The sequence below is a fragment of the Lepidochelys kempii genome, chromosome 7 (assembly GCF_965140265.1).
Source record: "Lepidochelys kempii isolate rLepKem1 chromosome 7, rLepKem1.hap2, whole genome shotgun sequence".
NCBI classification, from domain to species: domain Eukaryota; kingdom Metazoa; phylum Chordata; order Testudines; family Cheloniidae; genus Lepidochelys; species Lepidochelys kempii.
Window position 1 is genome coordinate 21,215,076 of NC_133262.1, and position 6,624 is coordinate 21,221,699.

At 43.6% G+C, this 6,624-nt stretch overlaps 1 long non-coding RNA gene across 1 annotated transcript; it reads left to right on the plus strand.

Annotated features, from left to right (window-relative positions):
• Positions 1 to 2,145: 2,145 nt before the first annotated feature.
• On the plus strand, positions 2,146 to 5,629 carry LOC140915241 (uncharacterized). Its single transcript, XR_012160110.1, has 3 exons — positions 2,146 to 2,344; positions 3,126 to 3,322; positions 3,708 to 5,629. It is a non-coding gene; the product is annotated as an uncharacterized lncRNA (long non-coding RNA).
• The last annotated feature ends 995 nt before the right edge of the window (positions 5,630 to 6,624 follow it).

Here is a 6,624-nt window from a genome sequence, read left to right on the forward strand (position 1 = left end):
CTCAGTCCAATTCCAAGCGGACTCGTGTCCTCATCACAAAACCCACCAAAACAGTTAATTCTAATTGACTCTTTGCTGGCAGTCCCAGTAGAGAGGCCAAGGGCTGAACAGAGTGAATTCCTCTTTTAGGCCTACAGACAGTCCATACAGGTCATGGTTGAGGCACATTGCATGGCCGCTGCCTGTTCTGTGGATCAGTAGAGAAGTTCAGACTCCAACTCACTCCTTCTAGCACCTTCCATCAGCATTCAGTTCACAAACATTCTATTTTTTAAATGACGGGGATGCAACATTACAGAAAGCTGTATCCTGAGACCATATCTAGGGTATTCAAAGGGAAGGCTGGAATTCTGCCTTGTTTTACCCACATATATCAGTGCACAGGCTACTTCGTACAAGATACGATCTCGTCAGCACCTGGGTGTTATGGAGTTTGGTATAAATCCCAAAGATCTAAGAGACTCCCATGATAATCAGACACAGTGGGGAACGTTAGAGACACAACAACAGTGACATGGATTTTTCACAAAGTTTGCCATGAACCTAATTCACTCTCAGACTGAGGATCTATGCAGTCAGTTTGCATGCAGCCATTCTGTGCGAGGCACAAATATATCTGAACCGAAACACCACAGACAAGATACTGAAAATAAATCACCCATTGTTCACCTGAGGAAGCCATTGTCAGCTTTTGTTGTGCCGGTCCACCCTAGTAAAAATACAGTGGATGGGTGCAAATGAAATGGGTTTTTCAGCTGATTGTGGAGAAGACACCATGAACATTACTTGGACTTCAATGTGGAGGGCAGAGTAGACCTCATTGGGTTTAATGACACATGAGACTAGCTTCAGGGCATGGCTACACTTGCAGATGTAGAGTACTTTGAGTTAAACCAGCCTTCGTAGAGCGCAGTAGGGAAAGCGTTGCGGTCTGTCCACACTGACAGCTTCAGGTGCACTGGCGTGGCCACATTTGAGGCACTTGCAGCAGCATTGGGAGTGGTGCATTATGGGTAGCTATCCCAGCATGCAAGTGACTGCAACCTGCTTTTCAAATGGGGGGTGGAGTGTGACAGGGAGTATGTTGTGTGTATGTGGGGGGAGAAAGAGTGGGTTTTTGGGGGGCTGAGAGCATGTCAGCATGCTGTCTTGTAAGTTCAGAAAGCAGCAGACCCCCCCCACCCGGCCTTTCTCTCTCACACACAGCATTCCACACTATGGTTGCTTTGTCTCGGAGCAGATAAGCAGCCGGCTGTCAGAAACGGAGCTTTCAAAGGGCATATCCGCATTCCTGCAGCGATTCCAAAACAATGAGAAGAGTGGCCACTTGACTTAAGGGGATTATGGGATGTTTCCAGAGGCTGATCAGAGCGCAGTAAAGCAACACCTCGTTCACACTGGCACTGCGGCGCTCCAGCGGGGGCGCAGCAAACGTTATTCCACTCGTCAAGGTGGAGTACCAGCCGCGCTGTAGCCGCGGAGTCAGGGCGCTCTACGTGCCTTGCCACGGCGGACGGGTAGTGAGCTAGTGCGCCCGGGGCTCCTTTATTGTGCTGTAACTCGCAAGTGTAGCCAAGCCCTCAGTTAGACTGAAAATTGACTCTGAAGTTGATTAAATCCACCCTCTGCACAAGTTCCCTAGCTTTACACACTTGAGGCTGCTGTTGTTTTGCAGAAACTACTCTGAATTAAGGAAAGTACTGCTCCTGATAAAAGTATCATAAAACACATTTTTATCTAGTGATAGCAGTTCCAGAAACAAGCGAAACAACACACATGAAACTTTACACTCTCTTTACAATATATAATCAGCCAGATCAGCCAGTCAATGGTAAATAATGTAATAAAGGAACAGCCTGTGATAGCTCCTTTTAGGGCCTTTGCCTGCTTGGTTCCATAATCTGAACTGCATGGCAGCTCCCCTTTCCATTCTTCATTCCCTTTATTATCTTGGGGGTGGGGAGAGGGGAGATTGCCAAATTTGCTCTTTGCCTTCACTTTCCTTGCCCTTACACAATTTTGCTGCTAAGCACATTTCTGAACCATCTGATTACTGATGAAATACCTTGCTTAGATGACACATTTCATATGCTCTCACTGCCGTATTATTGCAGGGACAGTTGTTTGCTGGCCTGGATGTAAGGCAGGGGCATGGGTCCTTGTGCATCTCAGCAATTTGAAAGCTTCAGACATGAGTTAGTGGTGACTGTCATGCTGGATAGGAATCCACATCTTCAGCCTGAACAAAACAGCATGTCCAACTCTGCCAGAACTGGATCCAAACACCCTGAACTTTGAGAATTCACATATGGATCTAGATCTGACCTTTGCACCTCTGATCCATGTGAGTTAAGAACTTACCTTCCTAGGAGGTTGGAATCAAATCACTGTAAAGCCATTTTGTGGTGAATTTTCTATGAGTTGCAGTTGTATCAACTTGCACCCACACTTTGCAGTTGCAAACATCTGCATTTGCATTAATACTTGCTTGTACCCTTTAAACTGCACGTACTGGGGTGGGGCTAAAGTGCGGGTGCAATGCAGAGATGTGTGTGCACAGCTGTTAGACTATTTAAAGGGTGCTGACAAGGGTTGGAATTTTTAACAGGGTTTTCTATCTGCAAAGAGCAGGTGTAAGTAAGTGTGTGCGCAATTTGGCGCATAGTCCAGTGGAGTAGAGGCTGGATAGAGGTTCAACTGACAATTTACATTGCAGTGGTCATGGTGAGTTCTATGATTTCATTGCATCCTTTTGTAGGCACGGCCTACAGGCATTGCGTCTCCATACAGAGGACAAGATGCTTGGTCAGTGCCTGAGGGCTGGACTGTAGTGTCTGAGAAGTGAGTCCTCCCTAGATGAGGGGTTAGGGAGAATGAAAAGAAGGAAAGGGCTGTCTCATGTGGCATTACTGCTGAAGTTTAGGAAACTGTAAGGAGATTAACTTGCTGGCTATTCTCCGGTGTGCCACATGCATTTAAATTTTGGTTAAATGGTTGATAAAATGAAACAGTTTGATGCACGCTATGAGTCTAATGTTACTAACTGTACAGGTGCAATTGTCTGCACAAAACTATGCATGAAATTGTATGCTTAATTTGTGCACATAGTTGTCTTGTTTACACAGAGCTGGAACTAGAATGCTGCTGTCATCACAACCACTCCAGTTCCTTCCACAGCCAACTCCTAACCAGCCAGAGGGCCTAGAGAACATAGGAACAGAAGACCAGCCATACTGGGTCAGACCAAAGGTCCATCTAGCCCAGTAGCCTATCTTCCGACAGTGGCCACTGCCAGGTGCCCCAGAAGGAATGAACAGAACAGGTAATCATCAAGTGATCCGTCCCCTGTTGCCCATTCCCAGCTTCTGGCAAATAGAGGCTAGGGACACCATCACTGCCCATCCTGGCTAATAGCCATTGAGGGACCTATCCTCCATGAATGTATCTAGTTCTTTTCTGAACCCTGTTATAGTCTTGGCCTTCACAACATCCTCTGGCAAAGAGTTCCACAGGTTGACTGTGTGTTGTGTGAAGAAATACTTCCTTTTGTTTGTTTTAAATCTGCTGCCTATTCATTTCATTTGGTGACCCCTAGTTCTTGTGTTATGAGAAGGAAAGGAAAGTTTTTTCTCATTGTATTAGATTCCTTTTCCCTGTCACTTATCGATTATATAATCTTACTACATTATTGACTTCTTTGCTTTCAGCTTCCTCTGCACAAATTAACAGCTCTGCAAATTGACTGCCACACCTTGGGCTCAAGTTAGTTCCTGTGCCTGGTTCTTCCATGTAGAAATGCCACCTATTGCATCACCATCACAGCCTACGTTTACCAGTACGCCTCTAATCCATGAGTGCTTGCATAATGCAGGAGGCCAAATTTATCCCTGGTGTAACTCCATTGACTTCAGAATGGATTTGGCGCCAGGAGCTGAGTTTCCGTAGCAGTGCCATCCATCTGGAGATCTTGGCCATCAGGCCTCATTGTGCTTGGAGCACAGCTATTGCTTTCTTAAGCAGAGAGTTGGATGCCCGATTCCAAATAAAAATGAATGGGACTCAATGTGTCCAAATCCCTTATCTTTGAAAATCTCAGCCATAGGCTCTTGACAGTGCACACTGATAGCTACTTAGTTTCTTCAAGCGATGCATTGTCCTGGAACTGTTGCCATGGTTCACTGAACTGGAACGTTGACCCTCTGTAGCTTTCGTATTTGGACCTTATATCTGCTTAGCCAGTCTTTCACTTTAACCAGTGCATTCATGTGGCACACTTTTAATCCCTCACTGCCTCTGAAGAACAGTAATTTTAGCTGAAATCCTGGCCTCGTTGAAGTCAATGGTTGTTTTGCCATTGACTTAAATGAGGCTAGCATTTCACCTTCTGTCCCAATGAGAGCACTGAGCCTTCTCATGGAAGAAGTGCTTGCATGTATTATGTGCAAGGTAAAAAGGAGATGAGCTGGGCAGCCTGATCCTGCATTAAGGAAAGTCCCATTGCACAGCTACCGAGTAGGAGCCAAAGAGGGGAGCATGTAGCTAAGCATCTAATAAACACATTCATTCTCCTTAGACCCAACCATTCTATGCCCATGACATACTGGGGGCTTTTTGCAAGAAAGGTGGAAGGAAACACGACAGAATAGGAGCAGACTCCAGCTCCAAACTGGCACTTGAGGGTCTTGGTTGGTTGCTCTTGCATTCTTATCTGTGCTTTTGGTCAAACAAGGCAAAGGGAATAGAACAGCTAATGGGGGCAGAAGGGAAAAATCATCCATAAAAGAAACTGAATGTTGAAAATAATGCAAACAATTCTCTAGTGTGAGCGTGAGTGTTTGTCTTGGCCACAGATCTAACCTAACAACTCTCTCTCACTATGTTGCCTTTTCTTTCTCTTTTTTTGACAAAGCTTTGTGCCATATAGGATGGTTCCTCAGGCTGGAGGAAGTAGTGGAGGAGTGCGCTACATCCATATCAATAAACAGAGGTGATCTTGGATTAGCGATGACTAAGGCAGGACATTCTAATAATCTGCAAATATCTGAAGTCTGTAAATATCAGAGAGAGAGAAAGTGGATTTACTTAGGGTGTTACAAGTGGAATAATTAAGAGTAATAGGTAAGACTAACCAATGGAAAATTTAGGCTTAAATATCAGGAAGTTTCCTAACAGTGATTTCTATTAGACTGTAGAATTTTCCCATAAGGGAAGTGGTGGAAACAGGAAACCTCATATTTTGAGACATTTTTCAAATTAGATTGGATCAAGGTACTGAAGAATAGACTCTTGCAAAGAGAGATTAAGTAGATAATCTAATAGCCTTTTTTTTTGTCTCTAAAGTATCTTATTCTATAAACCACACAATGCATGGCAGACAAATCAGTTATATTAAAAATGGATTAAACACAATCACAGATCTTTTTAAATGGTTTGTGATCTTAAGCATTCAGTTTGTCTGAAAGAATTAAAGTTTCTAGCCCATATATTGCTGTAAACTAGTTTCATGGAGTATACTTAATAGGCATAAAGCCATTTAAAAGGGACTTCTCTGGGTCCTTGTGCTGGATAATAGGAATGGATGTGAACTGATATGTTTAATTTCTGTGTGAGCATGAGAAGGAATAAAAAAGCAAATGCAATTTTTAAAGGTCCCGAAAGGACAAAGGCCATGAAATTGTTCTTTATATTAACTTTTAAAAATGTATTTGTGTAGCCATTTGTTTGATGTAGTAGAGGACAACTACATTTGTGTTTTAATTATACAAACGGATACAGTAACAGAGCAATTAGAACCTGATCCAAAGCCCCTTAGGTCAAGCAGAATATTTCCATCTGAATCCAATGGGCTTTGGATCAGGCCCTCTAAGAACCAAGTCCCAGAGCCTGATCTTGCAACACTTCCTCACATGACTAATCCTTAACCCACATGCAAAGCATGGTTGAAGACAATGGAACTACTCTGAAGAGTAAGGATTGCTCACATCTCTGGATCAGTTTTCATTCAGTTTGTATTCGGGCAAAACTCCAATTGACTTCAGTGGAAGTTTTGCTGGAAAAGGACCTCAGGCTTTGGTCAAATAGATTGTAGCCTCATTGATTTCATTTTTCAGAGTAACAGCCATGTTAGTCTGTATTCGCAAAAAGAAAAGGAGGACTTGTGGCACCTTAGAGACTAACCAATTTATTTGAGCATAAGCTTTCGTGAGCTACAGCTCACTTCATTGGATGCATCCACAGCATTTCATTGGAGCTACTCCTCTTAACAGAGGTGGGAGAGGAGATTCAGACCTTACAAATCTGTGCACAATTCATTTGGACTATTTGGAGGTGAGAGGGTAGACGTTTCCCTTAATAATTCCTGAGGAGTTTGCTATACATTGTTATTAGGGCTGGCCTTATCACCCAAGGAGGGAAACATTTTCAGTGCCTGCCCTGCCCTTCTCCCCCACAAAAGGTGCAAGCAAAACAACAAATAAATGGAGGAACACATGGGGATTTGTTGCCCCTGAACGTTGGCTCTGAGGGTGGCAATCCTGATCATCTGACCCTGGTTTTTGTTATAAATTATTATTTGTATAAAACTAGTGCCACAAATGGGTGAGGCATTCTACAAGTAAATTGGAA